The sequence below is a fragment of the Urocitellus parryii genome, chromosome 3 (assembly GCF_045843805.1).
Source record: "Urocitellus parryii isolate mUroPar1 chromosome 3, mUroPar1.hap1, whole genome shotgun sequence".
NCBI classification, from domain to species: Eukaryota; Metazoa; Chordata; class Mammalia; order Rodentia; family Sciuridae; genus Urocitellus; species Urocitellus parryii.
Window position 1 is genome coordinate 150,056,428 of NC_135533.1, and position 24,091 is coordinate 150,080,518.

The following is a 24,091-nucleotide window of genomic DNA, read 5'->3' on the forward strand; positions in this document are numbered from 1 at the left end:
GAAACCCAGTGACAGCATGATGAAGATTGTCATGTGACCTCTGTGCTTGGGTTCCCAACTTCCAGAGTTCCCTGGACATCCTGGGACAGTGATGGTACCTCAGGTGGGTGATTAGGATGACTAACTGGAAGGGAGTTTAACCAGAGAAAGGAACAAAGGTGTTCTTGCCTTGTGCCAAAGCTGAGGCTCAAATGTGCTCTGTCCTAAAAGCAGGGGGTAGAGATGCTGGGACCCTGGGGTCCGACTGTGACAGAGGTTCTGTGGGTATGGAGGGAATGGACAGGCCACAGTGTCAGGGAGTGCTCCATTGCCTTGGGGCTAGATTGCAGCTCCGGCAGCAGGTGAAGAATGGAGTCCATTAGGGCCACCATCTGTCTTGGCCATGACAGGTCCTCCCGGTGACACCTGGGAGGTATGTAGATGGAATATCTTTTTGGGGAGAGTTTTTCTTTTGCCAATTTTTGAACAGGTAGCCAGACACTTGTCACACCTGTCCTGTGTCAGCCTCTGCCTGACATAAATTGGGGATGAGGCAAGGAGATGAAAGACAGCCTGGACACGGCCCAGTGTGCAGGGGCCACGTGTCAGGACACGGAGCACAAAGAATCACTGGCAGGCCTCCCGCTGGGATGGTGGTGGGAGGGTAAGTTCTTCATCTATTGCTCTCCCCCAACGCCTCCCCACCTAAGGCCAGGCTTACCCCATCCTCCACATCCTCATGCAGTGCCTCACTTACTCCCTCAGAATGGGGGCTGTTCACCATCTTTTAGCCTTCTGCTCTGGGAATTCTGGCAACCAGGGACCACTCCCCTTTGGCCAGCAGCTTCAGTACCTCCATGAGCCCTGGTGGGGGCCCTAGAGTTCTCTCCACAAGCCCTGTTGGCACTCACACCAACACTGCTTTTTCTCATGGATTTTCGCAGCATCTCTTTGGAACCTGGGGAAGTCTTGAAAGCAGACTATGTTGCAAGATTCTCAGGGTCCCTGCTGCCCAGCACAGGACTGACCTAGAACTGATGCCAGGAATAATTCACTGAGAGAATGCACGGAGGGGTCATTGACTCTAGAGACTCCTTCATGGTAGAACCTGCCCAGGATTTGTTCTCTCTCCACTGTATGTGCATCATGATACCTGTTAATCCCACAGAGGCTTGTGGGGGTGTGCTCCCAGGGGATGCTGCCAATTAACCTGCTAAGCCACACTCAAGATCATAGCCCTCATGGACTCTGCAGGTGGGGCAGGAGAATCTCCCAGCTAAGAGGATATGAATAGTCCTGTTGCTTCCTTAGATGTCCCTGGAGGGTTCATTTGTAGCCCTCAAGGAGACCTGAGAGGCAAGTCCCAGGCACATAGGCCACATACCTCATCCCTTGTAGGCCAGTGAGTACTGGAAGATAGGGGCTGGGCAAGGTGTGACTAGCCAGCTGTGTGCTCTCTGAGGACAAAGGGGACTGAATGTATCCAGGGAGACCTGAGGCCTCCACCAGGGTAGATGAGAGAAGCTGATAGTTGAGAACATATGGGGAGGGCACTTGATTGGGCTTGATGAAAGGGGAGGTACACTAGGGCCAACTCCTAGGTTCCTGGCTGGGTACAGCATGCAGACAGGTAGGGCCAAGAAAGCTGGGTGTGGCACCTCTTGGGATGGCCCACAATCTTCCCTTAGTCATTCTGGCCAATGCTGGGGAGGCAGCATACTCCATAGCCCAAGGAAAGAGCTTCTGGGGTGGAGGCCATACCCAGAGGACAGGTGGGCCAGCCTCCCACTGCCCAGACCTCCTACCAGGACTAGGCAGGAATACATGCAGCCCCTCCCATGGCACCATCAACCAAACTAACTCAAAGTGAATGGTGGGACAAAAGCCTCCAAACTGTTAAGACAGAAAATTTCAAATGTCCCTCTAAGCACAAAGTTCCTATGGCTCAAGTCTGTTCAGGGGCTTGAGCTAAACCTCAGTTTCCTCACTGAGAAGTGGAAACACCCCTCTCCTCTGGAATCCCCAGATGCTAGACCTGCCTGGAACCTATGCAGCCCCACCCTCATCCTACTATGATTTAGGTCCCATTTGGGCTCTCCACAGCTCGAACCAATGCTTTACTCCTCATAGAATGGCCAGCATAGACCTTGATGGAAAAGAACCTGTGTGGGAGAGGCCAGACAAGAGTTCCTTCTATGTGCCTTCCACAGCCCAGCAGAGGTTTTTGCTCCAGGAATCTTTGTAGGATACACATGCCTATCTCCTTTGGCTGCCTGGGTTCTACCCTGGATTTCCTTGGAGCAGGACAGGTAGGAAGGAGGCTCAGGGAGATAGGGGCCTCATTTCCTATTAAGGGGCCTGAAGTGCCATCAACAGTCTCAGTTTCCTCAGTGAGTTCCCAAGCTCAGGGCATGAAGTATAGGAGGTTTTTTAGAGTGCATGGGAAGGAGTCCCAGGAGCCGGCCAGAGCATCCAGAAGAATTTCTCAGGGTCCAGGCACTATAGGCAGCACTCCCTCACCAGTGAATCCACCTTCATACCATCCATGTACGGAAGGGAGGCTGGGGGTAGAGCCTGAAGCACACCAACTAGCCCATGCTAGACAGCCAGCCCTAAGGGCCCCTGACTTTGGCATCTCTCAGAGCTGACTCGGGGGCATAGAGGAACCCAGGCATTTTTGGTGAGAATGCTGCTACTCACTGACAGTTGTTTCTTGGGCTCTCCCTATACGGGGTGCTGCAGATATATCCACCCCAATTTTGATGGCTCTCTGCACCCTCATGCCAGGGTTAGACTGTTTGGGAGACATGGAGATGGGGTGACAGAAAATAGCACCTGGAGTTTCCCCCAGCAAAGGTGGAAGAAAAGGTTCTTACATGAGACCCTCTGGCCCAGGCCCTGAAAGTAAGGAGAAAAAGCTTCACCTAATGGCAGCCTTGAGAGGGTTTAGGCAGGAAGGGTGGAAAATACCATCTTATTGGAAATAAGATGGTAGGCAGGGGTGTCTGTGGTCTTGAGCCAGGAGGTGGAGGGGGTGATCTAATAAGGCAGGCCTGCCATGAGGAATAAAAGGGAATGGACAGGGAGAAGGTCAGACTTTGTAAAATGAACCTGTCTTTGGGGATAGGTAGAGTGGGCAGGCCAGGATTGTGGGGTTGGATGTCCAATACAAAGGATATGATATCACATAGACTGAATTTGGGGATCCTGGATGTCCAGTGGAGTGAGCTGTGTACAGGGGTGATGTGGAGCTGTTAGGAGGAAGTAGCCAAGGGAGTCCGAGACCCTCTGTTCAGCTGCATAGGTTCCACATATGGCAGGGAGGAGGTCAGCATTGACTGAACGACCTTCCAGATCTGAGAACCAGTGCAGAGCCCAGTGACAAGACAGGCTGAGCTGTATGTGGTGGGGGAGGGATAGGGGGCCAAGTAACCGTGGTGAACATGGATTCTCAGCCAGCTTAAGACTTTTTCTGCCTTCCATGTTACTCACTATTTTTACTGAGCATCTACAGCCAGCTTAAGACTTTTTCTGCCTTCCATGTTACTCACTATTTTTACTGAGCTATGGGATGCTACAAGCCAATCTTCATCCTGGCCTTGCACCCATCCCCACCTAGCTCCCCCAGAGCCCCACACCCGACAATCCCAGGACTTGGAGTATTTCCTACTCATGAGGGCACTGAGCCAGGAACACCACCTCTGGTCAACAGCCGTGGATTATAGATGAGGCCTCCAGTGACCAGGGAAGGGTGGTGCTACCCAAGGTCACACAGCCAGCCAGTATTGCACAAGCTGATCCTATGGCTGCACAGATTTAGGGGAGGGGGGGGACTTCTGGCAGGTCCCAGAGCCCGCCCCCTTTGGGCGCTGGCAGGAGGGTGAACAAAAGCAACATCTTAAGAAGGTCACAATGACTGGGACAAATTGAGGACACAGTGCTGGGGACCTAGACAAGCAAGGAACAATCTGAGAGGGCTCCCAGGAGGTGGTGAGGGGCCTGAAGTCTCACCCTGGCTTAAGTCCCTGGGTCCTTCAGCCTCCTCATCCCCACCCTCTTTTTTGATGGGCCCCTCGCCCGGCTTCAGCCTTGGCCTGACATTTACCATGATATTTGCTACAAAGAAATAGAGTCATAAATCCAAAGGTTAAATTTGCACAGTGCCTTGCACTGGTGGTAAAAACTATGGTCCCTCCACCCATCAGGAACCCCATGGGTGGAGGTTTGTGTGGGATGGCCCACCTATCTCACCACTTCTCTAAGGCAACCCAGTCACCAGGTCCCCAAATGGGTACCTGGGCCCACCAGGCCCTGAAGTTGGGCTCATAGGGATGTTTATCAGAGAGAATATTACCTTCCCTACACTAAAACCAAGACCTTGAGATGCCCTGCAGTAAGAAGAAAAGAAAGGGTTTCAGCATGATTTAACACAGCTGATCCCAAATTTGACCATAAAACCCTTGTTTGACATCTGCCAATTGTAAAGCTTCAAATCCATGGACTGTGATTCATGAGGGCCAGTTAAGAATGTTGAGGTATTTACTGGAGGGCCAAAGAGCACCCCTGGGCATGAGGTAGGCTATCTGAATGAGGCTAAGTCAGTTCTTAATACCCCTACATCCCAGATCAGCCCAAGTCCATGTATCAGAATGCTGAACGGGGCTCACTGCCTGCCAGGTCCAAGTGGGCTGACCTGGGAACTCTTGTTTTTATTCACTCAGCATCTCTCCAAGGCTGCTTAGGAAGGTCTTCCAATAGCCTCTGCCTCCTGGCCCCATTGCCTGGGTCTGGCTACCCTGAGGAGGGTCATCAGGGTCCATGGACAGCCTCCATCAGAACAAGACAGTCAGAAGAAAGCATCAGACTGCCATCAAACAAGGCAGGTCAGTGCCACCATCATTTCAGTCTATCTTACCACAGCAGAACAAGGCCATGGACTCGACCCAGGGATAGGGAAGACTATTAGACTCAGCTAATGAGGCTGGAAGCTATGTAAAGAGGGTTGGAGAGAAGGGGCCCTGAAGCAACCCCCGCAGAGATGGCCATCCTTAGAGCTGAGAACCTGCTGGGTTATGTGCACGAGAGGGGAGCTGCATCTCTAGAGTCCTGCTACATGGCCGTGGCCAGTATAAGAGGCCAAGGCAGTTTTGAATAAGTAAATTATCTTGCATTTTCTGGAAGGGATTCCACACATACCAATAAAGCATGATGAACAGGAATAGTTTCTGATGTGCAAAATATTTAAAATACAGTGACAATAGAAGAAACTGCAGCACAAAACACCTGGTGTGGTGGGACCCAGCCAGGCCCATGCACTCTGGAGATGGTGTAGAGAGACACAGGGGTGTGGGACTGTGGGCCCACCCTGCTGGCTGGGCATCCAGTGGTGGCTCTGTAACTGTCTGTGCTTTAAAGCACTTAACCCTAGGGGAAGATCACTTTCCTTCATTTGTCTGGTTCAGAGTAGGGTCTGCAGACCAGGAATGAATGAACGAATAAGTAGATGGTGGTTAGCAAATGCAATATCTAGAATTTGGTCACAAGGAGGATGCTAGTGACCTTGATCAGGTATGGGTGCACCTAGCTACAGGGCAAGGACACTAAGAGGTGCAGAGATTGGCCCCTGAGAGAGTACTCATGGGGCTGGAGAGGAGGTAGGGTGTAGAGTTCTTAGGGCCTATACCATGGGTGGCTACTGAAGGTTGAGCAGTCCTGCTTGAGGGTCAGAGGTCAGGGCTCACCAGGCTGGGTATCTAGAAGCATGAACTTCACTGACCAGGCACAACCAAGTACCTAGGGCCCTCAGTAACCCTATGACAGGGTTGGGGTAGGTTTTACTTGCTCATACACTCCCTCCACTGAGGGCACACACACACACACACATTCTCTCTCTCTCTCTCTCTCTCTCTCTCTCTCTCTCTCTCTCTCTCTCTCTCTCTCTCTCTCTCTCTCTCTCTCTCTCTCTCTCTCTCTCTCTCTCTCTCTCTCTCTCTCTCTCTCTCTCTCTCTCTCCCCTTCTACTGACCTTTCTTCCAGATGCACAGACTGAGAACCCCTGAGGAGAAATTCTAGGCCACAGGCCCAGGACTGCAGGAGGGCTCATTCTGCCTCTCTACCATCCTGGCTTTGCCAGCTGGACCCCTCTTGGTGCTGCACTGACTGCCATAGGCATCCAGGCCACAAAGCCAGAATTTCAAGCCAGGGCAGGAGCAGCAGGGCAGGGGGGGATGTGCTCAGGACTGGGTAACATAGGGAGGGTGAGCCCAGTGCCTGAACAGTTTTGGAAGTCTTGTATCCACAATCCCTGACCCTCACAGACAGCTTATCACTTGCATTACAATAAAGGGCAATAAATTGTGCTCCTCTATTCAGGGATGGACTCTTGGAATACCCTCCTCCTCTTTGCCCAACTCAGCTTCTACCCACACATATTCACCTTCCCCATCACTCCTGAGAACTCGGCTGTCCACAGAGTTCAGGGCACACCAATGCCATTGGCTTCCCAAATTCTTAAATTCAGAGCTCACCTCAATTCCTTATCCAATGGTAGGTGTGGGTACAAAAGAGAAATAGGAGAAAGCTAAGAAGGACACTGCCAGACAAAAGGCCTGCCAAGAACTTCAGACATGTGCAATCAATGAGCTCCTAACTCCCAGGGAACCATGTGCCCAAGGAAACAGGTGCTCATAATTTCTAAGACCTTGCTGGAGGGAAATGAGACAGGGCATCTTGCACCACAATTACAGGTGGAGACGTGTTTTATCTGAGGCTTCAGCACTGAGGGGACTTCGGTTCTGATGTACACACAGGTGACCAATTTGTGGCCTGAGAACATAGTGATCCTTTAAAGTGTGTGGCACAGAAGGTCACCTGCCATCTTCCTTTGGTGACAGGGAAGTCATTATTTATTGTGAGAATTTCATTCAGTTGTGGACATCAGCAGGAAAACTAGGTCCTGTATTGGGACTTTCTCCATGAGGCAGTGACTAGCAGGGTTGGAGATCCAGCCACTCTCTGACCATGAAGGAATGTTGAGTGTGTGGCCCAGCCCCACCCTACCTGCTCATGCAGTCCCTGAGCTCCAGTCTCTTTACTCTACCATGGAGGTTAGCAGGGTTGGGCTCAGGGCCTAGGATCATGCCTCTGTCACCATGGGCAGGGGCTGTGGAGGGGCCACAATCAGTGCCCTGCTCCTCTGGGAGTTTTCTGTGGCTGCTGAAATAGATCACTGCAATACAGTGGCTCAAAACAACATGCATTTATTTTCTCACAGGTCTGGAGGTCAGAAGTCCAAAATGCACCCTGGGGATTAGAACCAAGGTGTTGGGAGGCCAGGCTCCTTCGAGGGACTCAGGAAGAAACCATTGCCTTATGTTTTCCAGCTCCTAGAATACCACATCCCTGGACTCCTACCCCTTCCTCCAGTTTCAAAGCCAGCTCTGCAGCACCTACAAATCGCTCTTTCTGGCTTTCTCTTCCCCTCTCCCCTCTCTCCTTCTCTTCTCTTCTCTCTCCCTCATCCCTCTTCTCTTCTCTCCATTCCCCTTCTCTCTCTCTCTCTCTCTCTCTCTCTCTCTCTCTCTCTCTCTCTCTCTCATCTCCTTCCATTCCCACATTCCTTCTCTTATTCTGACCTCCCACCTCTCTCTTTCCCTTACCTTGGAACACCCAGATAAATTGGCATAATCCTCCATCTCAGGCCCCTTAACATCATCCCCTGGGTAAGGTCCCTTTTGTTACAGACCATAATATATTCACAGGTTCCAGGATTAGGAAGTAATATTCTTAGGGCCCCTCATTCAGTCTCAAGCTCAGCTTTGATCCTAATTCCATGGAGATCTGGGAAGACATCTCCCCAATTTCTCTCCCTTTCTATGTCTGTCCAACCCCAATCTGGGTATTTCTGGGACCACCCCAGACTCAACCCTGCCCACATGTCTGGTCTTCCACAGTCCCTACTTTGTCTAGGATCACAGGGAAGGGACTATGATTTCAGTCATATCGCTGAGATTTTTTCTTCCCATGACCCCTGGTCTGCTTCTCTGTCACCAAGATGCTCTTGGAGGAAGATCTTATGGGGATCTTCAGTCTACAATGAAGACACCATGGCCCAGAGACTCTGAGTGATTTGTCAGAAGTAGATCACTGGGCTGTCACTTTCCTGCTCCTACCATTATCAGCGTGTCTCTAAGGACTCCTGGACTCCATGTCCTCCCTTTCCAAGTTAAGCCCAGAATCATGTCCTCTCTGTACACTTCCCATGGCACTGATGGCCTTCAGGTGGCTTGATTCAAGGATTCTCTCACTGTCCTCCTCTGTTGTTCTTGGCCCTGAACACTCCATGTCACTCTCACCATTTTGAAATTCCTCACCCTGCTGGGCCTCTCTGGCCCTCTATGCTGGTGCTGCCCTGTCAGGACTATTGGGAACTGGCTCCCTGTGTACTCTGGGCCTTTTGCTTCTTTGCCTGTTCAATCCTTAGCCTTGCTGGGGCTTGAAGGCTGCTGGGAGCTGTAATTTGGCTTTTCTGGTGGCAGCCCTGCCCCAGGATTGGGTTACCATTCATTCTGAGTCCCTACTGGAGGCAGGCACCCTGTGACAAGGGCTGTGTCTCTAGCAGCCTGTCCCTCAGAGGTTCAGCTGGGTTCTGGACTGGACCTTACTGAGCCCTCCATGTTTGCTGTTTCACTGTAACGTTGCTCCCAGTTCTGCTGCAGATATGATCCCACCTGCCACAACTGTCAACATAGTGACCTTGGCTGAGGGTTGCTTTCAGGGAAATGCTGAGCTGGTATCTGACATGTTTTTTATTTTGTGATTCAGACCACCTTGGAGGCAGATGTCCATACTCCCACACCTTGTGAATGAGGAGACAGAGGTTCCAGAGTGAAGACAGGTCTGAGTCCCACAGCTACACAGATGGTAAGCACCTAGGTCCATTAGCCCAAGGGCAACCTAAGCTGACTACGTCTTCCCCCATGCCTGACTGTAAGGGCCAAGCCAGCTTAGGTGGCATAGGTGTTAAAGACCACATGTATGTTGGGTCACTCTCCCTCCTAGGCAGGCTGTGCCTATACAAGGCCAAGAGAAGATTCTGAGCATATGAATATTTGTGGTTCTGTGGAGTTGGAGAACCTGGATTCTTCTGTCTACCCTGGCTCAATGGATCCACAAAGCAAAGCAAACAAGATATTTGTGTGCCTATTTCTGAAATGAGAGGATGGAGGCTCCAACAATAAGTGAATGATCCAGTCAGGGTCACAGTGAATTGTGGGGTGACCTATCCCCAGGATCTTTCCACATATCCTCATCCCTGTGACTCATTGTCATTTAATCATTAGTTCACTCACACATTCATTTAACAAGCCCTGAGTGAGCATAGCTGTAAAATAGACCAAGTGCTGGGTGGAGGGACATGAGGACCATCTGCCCTGGAGGAATTCACAAGCTGCTAGGGGACAATTTGGAATTTACTACTTCTCCCCTCCTCAAGTTCCTGGTGGTCAACACCATTCAGGAAGACCAGGGAATGTCCGATACAGGAAAGGAATCTCCCCATAATCTTGAGATGAATTTAACAAACAGAAGCATCTATGAGATGCCTCATCTGCCAGCCATGGGCCACTTAGGGCAAGTCACAGTACCTCATTGACCCTCCAGTGACTCTGAGATGTGGGGGCTATGATTGCCATTTCACAGATGAACTCAGAGACATACACAGTCCACCCAGGTTCTACATAGCCCAAAGGCAGCGGATCCAGACCTAATCCCACCCATCTGCTCCCATCTCTGTGCCAACTCAGACCTATATTTTCCCTAGGGAGTAACAGCCCCACCACACAGGGCAGGTCTATGCTGGGCAAGCCCCTCAACGTACAAGGAAGAATGTCAGCATCTAGTAGCTGATGGCCAAGGGCTGAGACAAAGTTCACAAATTCAGAAGAGGGAGGGAGACTGGCTTCCTCTACAGCAAAAGTCATAGCCCAGAATGGCATGAGTGGTTGTTGGGAAGCCCTAGGGAGCAGACTCTGGGGCTGTAGAAGAGGGACAATGAAGTGGCTGCTCTGGCCTGGGAGATGGGAAGAAATGGCTGTTTGGGGTTCCTGGGGAAGGGAGAAGCAGAGCCAGCAGCTCCTGCTGAGTTGAGCTGGGTGACTCTCTCATATGCCCCAACTCCCCTGTGAGATCTGCAAAGGCACCAGGAGAATATCCTCCTCCAGGTCTGGACAGGAGACACCCATATCCTTCATCCCACAGTACTCATGGCCCCGAGAATGTACTTCCCAACACACAGGTCCAAAACAAAGTTTTCAAGCCAACTAGAAATTTGAACTTCTAGAAGTATGGATGACATAGGCACTGTCCACTGTAGTGCCCACTGACATTTAATGACACAGCATAATGTTAGTGGACTTTGCCCTTTCTTCCTGACACATCAGCTTCTTCACCAGGGTCTCTGTCATTCCTGGGCCAGTTTTCTTGTCTCACACCTCATTTCCAGAGCATTTCCCTGCTGCTGTCTGAATCCTTGAGATCTCACAGAAACCCCAGACTTCATCCCCCATTCAGGATGGGTTTCCATGGCTCTGAAGAAGCCACATGTCTTGGCCTTGAATCAATGCTCCCCCTTGAGGCTCCTCAATGAGATATGCATGAGGAACAGTTCCAAATCAACCTGGATCCTCAGACACATGAGATTGGATGATTTTTCCTGAATACCTGCCTAGTTACTTCGAATCTGAAACCTAATCTGCTAGGGCAATAGTTCCACAGAACCACTCTAGACCAGAGCAGCTCTATGAAGAAGGGCTCTAGGCCTAGATCCTGGGTTTCCTCAGACCCTCCTAATTTGTGCCTGTTGTACTCACATAATTATTACTAGTGTCTTCTCCAATCCCAGAAAAGTCCCAATGTAGATAATGAATTTTTATCACTCTATCTAAAATAACTTTCAAATGACTCAATGATGATCATGATGGGAAGGAAGAATGAGATAAGGTCAAGGATGGTGATCATGACTGAATGATTTCCCTCAACTCATAAGATCAGCTGTCCTTATCTCTAGGCTGGATCTTTCCATTCCACAATGTTGTTTTCTCCTTTTCTGAGGGCCAGGCCTGATGCTGAAGGCTAATAAAGCCCCCATTTCAATGACCTTGTAGATGAAAAAGATGGCATAAAAGATATCATTCTGGGTTCAGGGGGAGCCCCTGGGAGTTCCCTGAGACAGTTCTGCTTCTCTCCTGTTGGGGTGCATGTCTCACTCCTGCCTCTGGCCTTGGACTCCACACATTCTGGGGACTGGTGGCAGGTTCCATCTTAGGAGTCTGGGCTGTAGTGGCTCCTTCCAGAGCACCTCCATATGGGCATGACTCTCCCACTACTCAGGTCCCAGAAGCTGTGGTTCCCCCTAGGGACTGTCCCAGGTCTCAGGGAGAAAAAAAGAGACTGTGCCTACACATAGCATCCCAGCTATACCAATGCCCAGCCTCAGATCCCCTCCCCCCACCAGCTCCTGCACCTGCAGCAGATGTCTCACCACAGACCATATCCTCACATGGTGGCCACACTCAGAAATTCAGAAATTTGGGTTTGGCTGGATCCTGGAAATCCTCAGGGGACTGGGCAGGGGACCTCCCCAGCTGTTGCAGCTGCAGCTCTAGAGGCCCTCGCACTCCCTGCTCCAGACTGACATACACTGAGAGCTGAATTCTGGCAATGACAGAGGAGTTTTGGTCTAGCTGGCCCTTGTTTCAGTGTTCATGGGGCCTGGATTTTCTCTCTTGGGTGAAACATGTAGGTATGCCCTTGTAGTTTCTCCTCTGTCAGAAGGACTTGCCCTAGCTTCCTGCTGCTTCCTTTACTCACAGGCCTCAGAGACTCCCTGTGAGTACAGGGTACTCATGCTTCCCAGGCCCAGGTGTCCTCAGCTTCCTGCTCCATGCCATCCCCAATGGTTCTTCTCATGTCATGTCATTGTCCCACTGTAGAGTGAGGAGTTGGGGATTCTGAGGCAGAGGATGACAGTATTGTTCTGGGAACATAAGAATGGTTCTGACCCTCTGAATTCTCAGTTTGGGGCTAGCTCTGTGTATTCAAGCACCATTAGAGAGGCCTCCAAGATCTTAAGAACCGTGCCTCTGCTGGTAATATTTGGGGAGGAGAGTGTCCCCTACCCCAGCTCTCCCTAGGAATTGGGAGACTCTTCTCCCCTAGTAGAATATGGCAACACACACTCACTGACCTGACATGGATATTCTAGTTCCTTCTATTGATGACTTCATGTAGGAAGGGAGAGGGAGTTTTTCTTGCCTAAGACACCCAGCAACTTTGTATAAAGTCTGTGTCCTGGGACTTGACCAGTACCAGCCAAGACCTGGGAGGGCCAGACATTTTAAAACACCTGGGATGAAGCCACACTGAAACTGGATGCTGTTTTCTTTTTTGGGGGGGGAATTTTAATTCCTTAACTTCAATCTCTCCATCCAAGTGCTTAGAGTGCAACCTGACATGGACAGTCCAATATGGGGCAGCAGAGACCAGTGATATGGAGCTGAGAGCCAGAAAGTGATGAAGCTCTTCTTCATGGGGGAAGCTGGACATCAGGTGGAAGGCTGCAGGGGTGGTTACAGGAGGAGGGATATATGTATATGCTACTCGTTCTGCATTCCTGCAGTGTTAGCTTTCTATCATTCTAACAAACACCAGAAATAATCAACTTATGTGGATGAAAGATCTCTTCCACCCGTCAGGTGTGGACATTTTGGTCCATGATCAGTTGACTCCATCACTTTGGTCCTGAAGTAAGGAAGTCGACCACGTTGGGCAGCACATGGTAGAGAGGATCTGCCCACCTCATGGTGGTAAGGAAAAGAGGAAAAGAGAGGGGAACAGGGACTCCATAATCCCCTTGAAGGGCACACCATCTATGACTGGAGACCTTCCACAAGCCCCAGATCTTGAAGGTTTCACCATCTCAACACTGCCATACGACCAGACTGCAAATCAGTGACCTTTCTGCCTGCACTCACTGCTCAACTTCCAGCTCAAGAACTTGAGATGGCTTTTAAAAAACTTGTTAAAAAAAGTTAGAAACTGTGCATTGTTAACAAAACAGAATGTTACAGTGTTTTGTTTCTTTTTGTTACAATAATACTTCATGAGAATGTTTATGTTTTTTTCTCTTTTTGCCATAGGACTGTAGAGAAAAGGCCCAGAAAGAAATAAAAAAAATCAAAGACATTTCAAATCAGAATTAAGGTGGTCTGAAACATAATGTTCAAAGGAAGATGCATTCAAAGGCAAACACTAACCACAATTTTGTTCACAAAGCTCAATGTTAAATGAGTCCTATGTAAAAACTCACTTAGAAATTATATCCCTGCATGGACTTCAAAAGCTGATCTTACAATTTTTTTTTAAATAGATAACTAAAGAATGTTTTGTTCAGCAGAGCTAGACATTAGGCTGGCTTTTTCATCATTCTAACAATTTCCATCTTTTCTCCAGTCACATTTCAGCTAACTACTACATGGGACCATGTGATGATGCTTTGGACCCCAAGCACATTTTGTTTTGTTTGGGATCCAGATTGGGGTCATGGCAGACAGGAGGGCATTGGACATGCACTACACCTGCTTTCTGGCTTCTGAACATCTTCTAACCTGCTTGAGAACACTGTTGAAGATGTCCACATCCTTCAGCCCTAGTATGGATGGAAATTGCCACCCACTTGGACAAGATGTCCCTTATAAGTACAAGTCATGCCAAACCCATGGTTTCTCCAGAAGCCAGTTTTTGAGTAAAAGGAAAAATGGTTGTCCCTGGTAACTTTCCCGCCATGAATAATCTTTTAATCACACTGTCTAAAGATGAGTGGGGAATGTGTTTATTGGCCCCAAACTCCATTGGCTCCACACTGTTGCACGAATTCCATGGTAAACACCAGGTCAACTTCACAGAAGAAGGGAAAATATTTGTTATGAAATGGCAAGAGCCCACTCTGAGGGCCAGAACAATTTAAAATTCAACAGATACAGGCAAAATCTTCATAACACCTTTAGGATACTTACTGCTATGATCTCATCAGTTCCACTAGTTTGGCCTTATCAGGCTTGGAGTTAGAATTAAAAACTGGTACAACCAATTTGGCATGATGATTTGGGGTGGGACATGTCTTCCCCAAGTTTCCCAGAAACCTCACAAACATGTCAGAACGTCCAGACAATGGCATCGGTATATGACATTTTCATCTTTGGGCTCTTTGCTTTTGTTCATGGATCCAGGGAACTGGAAAGGAACAAGCTTCTTCAGGGAATTGGAGAGGAAGTATAGGTATCCAGACTTCTGGTTGATTCTGCTGGCCAGCTCCTGAGTCTCCAGTTCTTCATGCTCCACAAACTGGATCTTGCTGAAAATCTGCTGTAGGTATGCATGCCTACTCATAGGAACTGTCATCTTCTTGCCTTTATACTTCCTGCATAGAAGCAGAAGATTCAGAATGTACTCTGCCCCATACATGGGATTCACCACAGGATGATAGCCACAATGTATCTCCTTTAAGTCCATGATGCATTCCCCGGTCTTGATGGTGGCCTTGATCATTTCCACTACCTACATGAAGATGTCGTCCAAGGCTTCCATCTAGGCTGAGTCCATTCTCCTTGGAAGGGAGGGATGCAGGTTGGCTAATGGTCCACAGCCAAGTGCAAATTCTTCCCATTCAGAAATTCCCATTGCAGAATTTCCTCTTGAGGGCAGACCTGAAACCTCATGAAGGAAGCAGGATTCCCAGATGTTGGTCTTCTTTATGCATCTCTGTGTCTCTGTATTTGTTCATTAGGCTGATTTCTCAGTGGAGCTGTATTGTGTGATGACGCTGCTCTGCAATTTGGCAACTGAGAATGTAGCCGTGCAGTTTGTACTTGTAGCTTGGGTTTTTGTTCAGGTAGTATGTGATAGCTTGGTGAATCTTACTGTTCTGGAGATCTCAGATGTACCCCTTTTGTTTTTTTTCTCATTAAAAAAAAAAGCTGATGCATCTCAAAAGACCCATGACACTTCTGTAGAGCTGAGTCCTATCTTCCTGAGAAACAGGGCTCACTGATATTCAAGCTCCTCAGGAATCTCTTCAGATGATCTCCTTTGATGTAAAGATCATCATCTGCTTCTAGATCACAGTCCAAGCAGTGCTCATGCATATACTTGAGCATCATAAATGTCTTGTGGGATGAGTAAGTACCATCCATGCCTCATAGTGGCACTACTGGAATTGCTACAGATGTGTCTGAACACTCACTAGAGAAAAACACCACTATTCCATGAATTGTTTTGGATCCTGTTCTGAAGACGGCCACAGAAGGAGTCTGAAGTATTTCTGGGTGGTCATGACTACGACACAGAGAAGTTTCCTGTCATGTGAGGCCACCAACTGGTCCAAGCCTAGTGGCCACAGCTGAGCCCCAGACACCTTCTTGTGCCCTGCAGGCCTGGGATCCTTTTGCTGTGCCCACAGTCATCCAGTCTGGTGCAGCGCCACAGAAACACTGGTTTCATCCCTGAAGCATGGGGCATGACAAACCTGTGAGGCCAGCACAAAGCCCAGCAGGAGTCAGATCTGAGGCAATAAGCAGAGCTAGGCTCGCCAACTTGCCTGGAGTCATGCCCATGCCATTCTGACTGCGGGGCTGCTTCCACCACCTCTGTTTAGGAGCCCGCCCACCACAGCTCCCAGTGGCAGACAACAGCTTTCCCTTGTGCCAGAAGGCCTGGTCCCAGATGCTCAGTGGGTGCCTAAGGCCAGCTATGCCCATAACAGCCCCGGAACTGACAGCAGGCCTGGTGCTGAAGCTTCATTATACACACCTGTCTGCACCTCAGTGACCTGCTCCTTTAAGAGGGGAACATGTCCTGCACATGCAATCTGCATATCCCGAGCAAGGCCACCATGACTATTCTTGCTTTGGCACAGAAGTGAATGAGCAGTGCAAAGGCAATAGCAATGGCATCTGCTCAGAGACTTTGTCCTGCCCTGATGGTGCCCCAGCAGGCTCCGCCCCTGTTCTCCTTGTGGCCTAGACTGCTGCTGCTGCTACACATCCTCAGACCTGGCTCACCATTGCCCTTTGATATATTTTGAGTTAATTTTTGTGCATTGTGAGAAATAAGGGTCTAGTTTTATTCTTCTACATATTCTACCATGCTTTTTCTGTGATAGAGTCAGAAGCTCATGGAGACCCATGAAGCCATGGGCCAAAAATTAATGCTCCCTTCTAACTTGTTCCTGTTAGGTATAATGGTCACAGTGAAAAAGAGCTGACAACCACCAATGGGACAGTTACAGAGCACATTTGTGGTTCTGGTAGTCCTGCCCAGCATGCAATACTGAGGGGAGTCCTAAGACGTAAAAAGGGTAAGAGATGGGAACTTGAGAACCTGAAGAATTAATATCTCTGCTAAAGGTACTTACATAGCTGATCATAAATACTAACAATGATATAGTTTGGTACTTTAGTTTCTAACATATTACCATGTGAATTAAAGACAGGAGAAATTAAGTTCACAGTTTGAATCAATAATGGAAATGAACACAAGAATGCCAGTATGCACATCATACTTGTGACCACAGCATCATAAACAAGAAGGAATAGATGAGGGTAGGAGGAGAGGGAACATGGTAATAGAACTCAGGTAACATCATTGCAAACTATGTTGATAACGATGTAAAGCATATAGAAACCACTGTAAAATTAAATTTCAAATAGAGATGAAAGGTAACAAAAGTGGTATGATGGGAAAAATAAACCAATCACAATGGAAGCTGCTAGTGGACCAGTGAGAAATCTAAAAAAAAAAGGATAAAACACATGTAGAAAACAGCACATTGACAGAAGTGTATCATTATCTGTGATGACATTAAATGGAACACATGATTCTTGGTTTCTCAATACATCCACACAAAGTTTCACACAATTTCTCTACACTATTGTATGTGGGGAGATAGGCTTGGGTTTGATGGATTCTCTTCTAACAGAAACAAAGCATTTGGTACGTGAACTTGACTTGCCATGACTTCCTATGCACTGTCAATGCCATCAATCTGAGACACAGGACAGGGTACATTTTGGCACAACTGGCACAGAGTGAGGCTGGACATACTGAAAATAGGCTCTCCGGTGACAGAATATTTGGGGTCCTCAGGAGCGGGGCTGCTACTCTGTGAATCCTCAACCAGCAAGTGTCAGTGGAGGGGCATTCAGAGGAATCCAGAAGAGAAGCTGGGGTTGCACAGAGTTGAGGATCACTCCTGAACTGGGGGTGAAAAGGAGGAGTCCAACTATAGTCCCTGAATGCACATCAGGAGAATTTAAACTGTGTCTGGGGTTGCAGTGACATTACAGTGATATTCTGAGGGTCTGAGTAACACAGGGTCACCCCCAGGACACTGGAAATAGCCAAGGCACAAAGAGGACCTCACCTGGGAAATGCACTGAAGGAGGCTGATTGTATGTGTAAGCATGGCAGACCAGCTGGTTGAATTTCATAAGGGAGAACACACTAAGCTCAGATGCTGTAGGAGGGAGCACAGTGTGAGAAGATGGGGCTCCTCGGGTCTATTTCCTTCTCCCAGCATGACTGCATGTGCCTCCTGCTAATCTCAGGGAACTATTTACCACTGTCCAGAAGTCAACGCTGGGAAGGCTTCTCTATCCTAGGGTCTTCCAAAGATGCCTGCACAGTCTTCTCTGGCATTTCCTCCCACCTCCAGCCATACATACCTTTCCTCAGGAAGAATTTCCTATGTGGTCTTGCATGAGGGAAGGGGGCACTTGGTCACTTCTCCCTGCATGGACAGGCTCCCTGAGGAGAATCTCAGATTGACACTGACTTTCACCTGCCTCAGTTCATAGCCCTGAACCTGGAATTCACCTTAGTTCAGAGGCAGGATCCTCTCTGCTTGAGGAATACTTGACAACTCATTTTTAAAGTTCAGCCATGGAAACTGTGACACTGATGAACTTCACAGAAAATAAGGGACCTAAATTTGTTTTGTCTGTCAGGACTGGATTGTGGTGCTTTTTAACATGTCACATAAAGCATGGAAGATTAAAAAATAAGAATAAACGTGGCCACTTATGGTACACTGCAGAATGAGATGTGTCAAACACAATGTTTGAGACTAAAATTGGTGGTCAATCCACAAGAGTAGGCAGTTGATTAAGTAAAAAATGTATAACATGTGAAATGCATAAAAGCATGTCAACAAGAACAGAAATATGAAATGAACTGCCAAAGATGAAACCAAAGTCCATGTAGGAGATACTGAGAGGACTATGAGGAATGTGAGAGTCCATGGTGACCTTATGCTGAGTCACTTGTCATCAGTGGTCTCTCAGCAGGGAGTTGCCTCACCCTTGAACAGGAACAAGAAAGGGCAGCAGCCCATCTGAAGTAGACCCAGATGAAAAGCAAACAAACAAATAAACAAACAACAACAACAACAACAAAAACATCGCAGAAGAATTGGAAAAGTGGCAAAGGGGTCAACACCTGGAAAGTGACTCTAACCATCGGTCAGGGAAGTCAAGGTGATATTTTGCCCCAAGCAGCTTGAAGCAAGTTGAATGCTGAACCTCCAACTCCTCAGTCTCTTCTTTTGTCCCCACAGCTGATTTGAGGGGCTTCCTATTAGTAGTATGCCCAGAGGATTCATAACTTCCATGTTGACCAAACACACACTTACCCCAAAAATCTAGAGATGAACGAGAGTGGTCTCAGGGAGCCCGGCTGTACCGTGCATTTGAGGAAAGAAACCAATGAAGAAACTTGTCCAGCAAAGGCACCTCAGGGACTCTTATGGTTTGGATATAGGGTGTGCCACAAATACCATGGGGGAGGCAATGCAAGAATCTTGAGAGGAAAAAATGAAAAGGTTGTGCAGTGTAAACTAACCAAGGTTACATCCAATGATATAGGTGTTAACTATATGCAGGTAGACTGGCTGAATGAGGTTGTTTTGGGATGAGACTTTGGGGTTTCTATTTTGTTCCTGGTTTCCCTGGGAGACAGAGGTCTCTCTGCTTCATGATTGTCATGATTCAAGATGTTTTTCTTGTCTATGTCATTCGGCCATGATGTTCTGCCTCAGTTTAGAAACAGCAATTGAAATGGCCATATATGACCTGACAAATCTCAGAGCCTGAGTCAAGAAAGAAAATTCCTCCTCTCATTTTTTCTTGTCAGATTTTGATCACAGCAACAACCTACCTGACTAGTCATGAACCAGGAAAGCCATTCTATATTCAGAAAGCTGCTCTAGGCTGCCAAATTCCATGGTAAATATCCTGATGCCCCATCTAGTACCCCTCATTCCTTGCGTTTTGTAAATTGAGCCAGATGTCCTAGTTATTCTGGGTTATGAAAGAGTTGAAGCATCAGAACCAGGCTGGAGGTGAATCCAAGGACATGTGAACAACCGGACCACTCCTCTCTATGTAGTGGCCTAACAGATACCCATATGCAGGCATGAGTCACACGATTGAAGGGATTCACTTCTAGCTTCCATGGCTTGTACAACAGAAATCATTCCTCCTACTACCAGAAATATACATGTGATCAATTTTGAGAAATACACTGAAGCTACCACATTTTTAACTAAACATGGCACCATATTCCACGTGTGTCAAGCAGAAACTCATTGCCACTTCCATGATCACTCAGTCTCCACCTATACATAATTATGATATCCAGGCTTCATGAAATAAGATGACCCATCAAAGTGCCACCCCCAAAATGTGCATCTTTTCCAAGCAAGAGAATACAATACACTTTTTGACCTCAAGTATGTTCCTTGTCCTCCACCTATGATATCCTGTAAATTAAATATTGAAATAAAATGTTAACTTTTTTCCCTTTTGAACCAGGGATTGAACTCAGGGTCACTAGACCACTGAGTCACATCCCCAAGCCTATCTTGTGTTTTATTTACAGACAGGGTCTCACTGAATAGTTTAGTGCCTTGCTTTTCTTGAGGCTTCTTTCATAACATGATCCTGCTTCAGTCTCCCAAGCAGCTGGGATTACAGGCATGTGACACCAGGCTTGCATAGTTACATAATTTTAACACACCTATGTTAGTTGACACTAGAATCAGACAGAGGAAGAAAAACATATTCAAATACATTCTCATTAAAATAAATATTTTCCATAGAATTCTAATTCCTGTGATTATCATTGGTAATTTCTCACTTGTCTATTCTAATTCCCATGACCACCAAAAAAAAAAATTCTTTGGCTAGTGTTGATCTTTGGCTAGTGGTGCCAGGTGGTAGGCACAAATCATCACTCCATACAACATAGGTGCACCAGTAGCCCTGCTGAGTTGGATTGTCTTGGTATTCTGACCTTAACTGCAGTCCAAGGAAGGACTAGAGAACATGCTTCATTCCATGCATTGCCTCCTTATTTTGAGTCAGCAATGGCAAAATAATTCCCCTGATTATCAGGACCAATCATGACCTCATAGCCACAACTTGGTCTAATGATTCCTTGTCATGAGTAGCAAAATAGAGGCTTAAACCCAGGTTACAGCAGTCATTCTTGTGTCCTGTGTTTGGAACTAAGTCCTCCTCACTAGTTCAATAATAGGGTTCAATTACTGAAATGGGAAGCAAACATTGTGCTAGTGAGTCACTAGTGTGTGGAGTCATTCCCAGTGCCAGGCCCTCATTCTAGCTTCAGGAATACTGCTTATTCCACAAACATCATGTATTGGATATGGGTGTAACCACTCACCAAGATTCATCTTGACTCCTCAAAAGCCAGTCAACCTTTTTGTCAGACCTGGTGTTTTAGGACATTGGGGAAATGTAAGAGTAGTAATGGCAGGAATATGGCTTGATTGCTCCCCTTTATTGGCTGTGACATAAGCATTGTGCTCAGAAGCCCCATGTTGAATACCACAATGGTGGTTAAGGTGTTCACTAAGTCCATGGATAACAGTTTTGGCAGAAGCACTGCAGGCAAGGAAAACAAGCTCCCTCTAGGGTAAATGCATGTTTCACTGAGAACTAATGTCAGTCTGCCATGATGTAAGGTCTAGTGTCATCAATCTGCTCTGAGATACCTGGCTGCTTCCCATAGGAAATAATCTCATGTTAGAACTCAGGGTTGGATTAGGCTGTTGCCACCTGGTTATAGGCAGGTCACCTCTGTGAGTGGAAATATGTTGTCATGACCACATGAATACTCTCGCTTCATGAAAGCATGGGCATTGTGTTCATGACCTGCTTGGGAAAACATGTCTAGGGAAGGAAGCCACCTGAGACACACCAATTGAATTAATTCAAGAACCACCTCATCATCAGGATCACTTCCTTCTCTGTTCACTCTTTGTTGATTATGACCTGGCACCAAAATACCTTTAGACTTTGCAAACAAGAGTTTATTTTCTTTATGGTAAAACTGTGATGGTGAAAACGGTCACTTAAAAGAAACACTGAATTTCTGTGAACATAAATGTGAAAATAGAAGAAGCTTGTAACATTGAACAGTGAAAGACTGCTTTTTTATACCCCTAAATTAGATTCTTTATATAACTTCTGTCTCTATATATGAATACACAACCAGTGTAACTCTGCATCATGTCTAACCACAAGAATGGTAAATTATATTCCATATATATCCAAAACCACTCTACTGTCATGTATATCTAAAAAGAATAAAAATTTTAAACAATTATACTATATAGATTTAGAAGTGTTGTGTTACTATACTACTTAAATTATGAAACAAACATCCATTTTCTTCAATGTTAAATTTATTCTAATAAACACAAATCACATTTACATATCTGGTTGTAAATATCAAAGGGTAAATATTATTTCTGTTAAAAACTCAGTGGTTAGAAAATTACCACTCATACTTCAGTTATTTCATTAAGTAAATCTACCTTAAAAAATGTAAATGAGAAAACAGAAAACAGATCAAACATTTCTGAGAAAAATTTACTGTCTAAATTGACATGTAAAATAAATATATAAAACTTATTTCAAAGAAATGACATGAGAAAAAGAATATGAATTATATCATAAATAAGTGTTCATCCAATCTTTGTTAGAATGATACTTCTTTATATCAAAGGAGTCATTTGGTATTTGTTTTTTAAAGATTGAGTAGCTTCACTTAGCATAATCTGCTCTAATGCCATCCATTTCCCTCCAAATTCTATGATTTTGTCATTTTTTAATGCAGAGTAATACTCCATAGTATATAAATGCCACATTTTTTTATCCATTCATCTATTGAAGGGCATCTAGGCTGGTTCCACAGTCTTGCTATCGTGAATTGAGCTGCTATGAACATCGATGTAGCAGTGTCCCTGTAGCATGCTCTTGTTAGGGCTTTAGGGAATAGACCGAGAAGGGGAATAGCTGGGTCAAATGGTGGTTCCATAAGGGGAGTAAACAAGGACAGGGTAGGGACGAAGAGCTTGAGAAGAAGATTTACATTAAACAGGGATGAGAGGTGGGAGGGAAAGGGAGTGAGAAGGGAAATTGCATGGAAATGGAAGGCGATCCTCAGGGTTATACAAAATGTCATATAAGAGGAAAGGAGGGGTAAGACAAGATAATACAAATGGAAGAAATGATTTACAGTAGAAGGGGTAGAGAGAGAAAGGGGGGGGGAGGGGAGGGGAGGGGAGGGGGGATAGTAGAGAATAGGACAGACGGCAGAATACTTCAGACACTAGAAAGGCAATATGTCAATCAATGGAAGGGAAACGGATGTGATACAGCAATTTGTATATGGGGTAAAAGCGGGAGTTCATAATCCAAGTGAATCAACCGTGTAATATGATGTATTAAGAACTATGTAATGTTATGAATGACCAATAAAAAAAATAAATAAAATTATTTTTCTCAAAATTCAAAAAAAAAAAAAAGAATGATACTTCTTTGCTCTAGTGGGTTATATAACATTATTAAAATAATTATGCATGCCTCTTTAATTTAAAGTGGTTAAGAGACTTTGCATAATCTGCTTTCATGGTATTATTATTAGACATTTTTGAACCAGAGTCCTCAGGTAGCAGTAGTGTCGCACTCACTTTTTACCCAAAGCCTCACCTCCTCCCATAGGACAAACATATGGGACTCCTGGGACAGTGTCTGGTACTGGGAAGTTGGAAACATGGGGACTTTACCATGTGCCCATGCAGGGTACTGGGAGGGAGACCTGCTCTTGCTCCTTCCCAGATGCAAATTATCCATGATGCTAAGTCTCGTTGACCTTCTCACTGGCAAATCACACAGTTCTGGCTTCATATTATAGTGATGACAGATGTTGTTTTGTGCCTATCAGCAACAGGCTTTGCACCATGAGCTGTTCTTCAAAAGATGTGTAACTCTCTAGAGCAGGTGACATGACAGTTCCCAAACTCCCATGATCTACATTGGGATTCTCCTAGGGGCCTTTCCCTAAATAGCAGATTTTGTCTCCTATCACAAGTCCTCTCTCTCTCTCTCTCTCTCTCTCTCTCTCTCTCTCTCTATATATATATATATATATATATATATATATATATATATATATATATATGCCGCAGTCTGGCTGGGCACAATTCAGGAGCCACTTGTCAAAAGAAACTAACTTTATTTTTAGAACTACAAACGCCAAGCAAAACAGCTCCTCAGGAAAAAAAAAAAAAAAAAAAACAAACCTCAGAGCCCAACTGCCACCACTGGCTTCCACAAGCCTCTCACCCACACAAACCTCACCACCTCCCACAATCCTCCTGCTCTTGAGGCCGATTGGCTGGGTTGTGTGGGCGGAGCCAAAGAAATCCCCCAATGAGCAGCTCCGTGGTCTGAAAGGGCAGGGAAACAGCCCAATGAGCATCTCCGTGGAGGAGCCAATCAGCTAGATGTTGCTGGGGCCGCTGTGAGCCAATCATCAGCCGGCAGCTGGAAGTTTGCTGGGGCCCCTTTGGCTGTGGCTTTCAATATATATATATATATATATATATATATATATACAGAGAGAGAGAGAGAGAGAGAGAGAGAGGATAAATTTAAGATTGTCCATTTGTCCATACAGCTGGGGACCAGAACCA

The 24,091-nt window shown here is 46.5% G+C and overlaps 1 pseudogene; it reads right to left on the bottom strand.

Moving 5' to 3' along the window:
- Positions 1 to 13,458: 13,458 nt before the first annotated feature.
- LOC144253780 (chondroitin sulfate synthase 1 pseudogene) lies at positions 13,459 to 23,171 on the bottom strand (annotated as a pseudogene).
- Positions 23,172 to 24,091: the final 920 nt, after the last annotated feature.